The following is a 4266-nucleotide window of genomic DNA, read 5'->3' on the forward strand; positions in this document are numbered from 1 at the left end:
TGGAAGCATGTAAAACAGTTATTAATTATGAAAGTAAAAGAGAGAATTGTTCATTCATACTTTATCAAATTAGTTTATTAGGTTGTTCGGAAAGTATTTTCGTTTTTCCCGATAGGGGATTTAATTTTATTTTTTTGCACTCAACTTTACACTTAAGCCGTTTAATTTTTATATGCTTTGAGACCTCATATAGCAATGCTTGTGTGTGAGAAATTCCAATTAATTCTACGCAGTAGTTTTTGGTTGGTGGCCTTTTAAATATGGAGATATGGAGAAAATAGTTTAATATTATAGATGACAACATACTGTGACATGGAAGACATAGTTATACGTTTATATCGGTTAGGGATATATACATATTATCCCATATCCACTCTGATGAGCCTGGGTTGTTCCCAGGCGAAACGCGTAAGTGGGAACAATAGTGTACAGAGACTTGTTTCGGATACCTGTAGGTATTCATATGGACAATGATTATTGAACAGTTAAAGATACATTATTTTATTTTATTTTATATAATTGAACTTAGCTTTTATGTTAATATCAGTAGTTATAGACTGGTAAAATATGGGTTGTGTAATTTAACGATATATTAATATATATATACTGGTATAATATGGTTTGTGTAATTATCGGTATAATAATATTTACACTTGGTTTATTAATTAATGTATCTCATTCATTCATTATGTATTTATATAAAAATTAGAACTTATGGTATTGGTTATCAACTATATTTTTATGTTAATTTATGTTCACAGGATATAATTACATTTGTTGTTAGCTATTATGTTAATATTAGTCGTTATATACAAGTATAATATGGTTTGTGTAACGTATTGGTATATTAATATTTATGCTTAGCATATTGCTGTAGGTTTATTAATTAATGTATCTCATTCATTTAACATGTATTTAAAAATTTTAGTAGTTATGGTATTGGTTTTTAATTATAATTTATATAGTTTTGGTTAGGTTTATGTTAGCATGATATAATCACATTTTTATATATGTTTTAGTTGATTTATGTTGGCATGATGTGGTCACAATTTGTATATTATTCATATGTTCTCATGCTACTAGGTAATTTACATTATTTATTACTTATAGTTTTTATGTTATTTGTTAATCTTATATTATATTATAAATTTTATGTTTTTATGTTATTTGTTAATCTTATATTATATTATAAATTTTATGTTATTTGTTAATTTTATATTATATTATAAATTTCATAAGTTTTATATTATTAATTATAATATATTTTATTAATTTAATTTCATAATATTTACCATTATTTCAATTTCAAAGTACGCACTTTCCCATACTCTTTTTTTGTAAAAATTTTGTTGGGGACAAAATCTCTCACAGTTATCGCAATATCGATGAATTAATCTTGGTTCTTTATGAGCTTCAATTACTGCAACATCTATATTTTCTTCGCACTTTTCTGTATCCATATGATCTTCTGTAATGGAGGGTATCTGTTATCGCCTTGGAAATGCATTCTGCTTTAATTTGTTACCAGTAATCATATTTTTTTTAAATGTTTATTACATATATTCAGCGTTTTAACTTGCGATTTATTTTGAATACCACAAGTTTCAATCCACTCGAGCCTTTTATGTGGACCTTGTGGAAAAGTAAACAAAGTGTTTGGTGGTCGTGTTGATGTGCAAGATGGTATAACACACTTCCGAAGCGCCACGCGTCTACATGTGCTATCGATTTTAGATAGATTTTAGAAACATCACTGCCAGCTGTTGGGGAAAGGTAAAATTTAAAATAACGGGCCTAGCACAGTAAATATACAAAAAGCGCCACGCGTCTAAGTGTGCTATATTCGAGATATTGACACAGCGATATATACTGAATCTGACAATTTTTTGAATAAATTTATGTAGAAAACATCATAAACGAAAAAGACGAGGCCTAGAGGCTAGAGGTCTAATATTTAAAATACCAACTGAAACACTAAGATTAATGTTTAATACCATTGGAGATCCAACAAGCATTAATGAAAACTGTGAAAATCATAAAAATTAGAAAGATTTGATTATTTCAGTTTAAGTCTTTTTATTATTTTAATTATATTGTTAAGTATACTAAATTACTGCGTTTAATAAAACAGTTCAACCACTTTCATAATGTAGGATTTCTACAACTGTAGTCATGTTCATAATATATGTATGTATTGCGTTCAATAAATTTTTTTGATATGACCCCAGTATTTGACATAGTTACATTTTTCGATAAAAACAATAGCGGACCCTTAATTACAGTTTCAAAAAATTAAAATTTAACAAAAATACAGTACTATAGATGAAATCATTTTTACAAACAAACTGTCACTGCGAATTACAAACAAACTATCACTGAATTAAAATAGAGTCGTAGTTATTTTGGTATGCAGGACTATTAAAGCAATTAATTCTTTCTTAAGTACAGTGTCGGGACATCTCCAAATTTTAACTTTTTTTCCACGAAAAACATCCTCGAAATGCCGGCTGGCTCACGCGTGTTGTGGTACAAACGTTATTTGTAGCGATACCTATATTTGAACACCACAGCTCAAATTCATGAGGATTTTGTGGAAATCTATAAAGTTGAATATTATGTCCAATGCGACTTGGACAATTCTGCACGATTCAAGTTATATGATGCTTTAACGCTTTATCTTTTACCAATTTTCACAAATAACTCAAATTAATAATGCACGGTTTGCTTGATCAATACTCAAATACAATATTCTTTTATGAAAAAGGACATATTTTTGGCAACATTATAGCTACATTTAAAATGTTGTGCCAGAACTTATCAACACGCTTCACCAATAATTGTCATCTGACTCTCTCACTTCACTCAAGAGCGTAGGATGCAATCTACTTTCATACTCTGTGCTTCGTCGCAGCACTTATTTTAAGTTAACTGCACGAACAACATATATATCTGCATATTAAATGAAAGGTTATCTTATCCTCTTCAGCTGAGATATATTAGAATAGTAAAAAAAGCTATTTCTGGTTTCAAAGTTAATAATAAATTAATGACCACATCTTTTTGGGCTGAAATAATTAATTGAAATTTGGTCGTTATTATTGACTATTTTTGTTCTTAATATACAATTACTTAACAAAATATAATACTGCTTTTCTCACCGAAGCTTAACAATTAACCATTACATGTGTTTTATATTTTCAGCATTGCCAGGTGTCTTGTTTTCATCAAGAGTGACAATTTGATATTTTTTGGGTTGCCATACTTGTTGTACTGTTGCCACAGAAATATACTTATACTTGCTTAAAAAGAATTTGTTTATTAGTTATTGCACTTCTATAATTTCTTTAGTTCCAGCAAATTCATACCTCCAATTCCAATCCCTCAAAAATATAACTAAAAATTCGAAAATATGCTTTTGATAGATAAGTAAAATTATTAAATAACATTAATAAAGAATGGTGAGATTTATGGAAGAATATATGATATTAAAATCAAATAACTAGAAAGCAATCTCGGATATTAAGTCCAAAGTTTAACCTCCTGAACAAATATATTTCCTAAAAAAAATCCGAGAATTCAGCAATATGAGGTGTTTGTTTTAGCTTTCTCCACATAACCACTTCTCGCATGAAAGAAAAGAATTGTAGTTTCATGAAAGATCGATGCAATTTTGTCAAACTCATAAATACACACTAAACAATTAAAAAAAAATATTTTTTGTTGTCAAGTAAAAATGAAAAAAATAAATATATAAAGACTTCAATCTGAATCATAAAATTATAGTGTGCGCAGATATTATTACATAAAAGATATATATGTGTATGTATATGTAATAAAACTAATTCATTCATAACTTTCAATAATTTATAATAAATATAATGTAAAAAAATTATTAATTAAAAATTAGTAATTAAAATGTATCTAAGTATGCTCTAAGAACGATTATTTGTAATCCATAAAGATGATTTTTAAATTGTAACAGAATGTATATCTTTTAATAAAACTGTATTTTTCTAATAATAAAAATATATTAAATTTACAAATATACATTTTTGATTTAGTATATATAGTGTGAAACATATTATGTAAATGGTCAGGAGGTAATAAAATATGTTATGTATCAGTCGTGTAAGGATAATAGCTGCAGTGCGGCCTTCAAACCAAGATTTTCTAATTCTTTTAAGCTTCATATAATATAGGTAAAGTATGGGTTCGAGATAGTGCATTAGTAGTGCTGACGAAACCATTTGATCTTCGTAAAGTTAA

The sequence above is a fragment of the Teleopsis dalmanni genome, chromosome 1, assembly GCF_002237135.1.
Source record: "Teleopsis dalmanni isolate 2A chromosome 1, ASM223713v2, whole genome shotgun sequence".
In the NCBI taxonomy this organism is placed as follows: domain Eukaryota; kingdom Metazoa; phylum Arthropoda; class Insecta; order Diptera; family Diopsidae; genus Teleopsis; species Teleopsis dalmanni.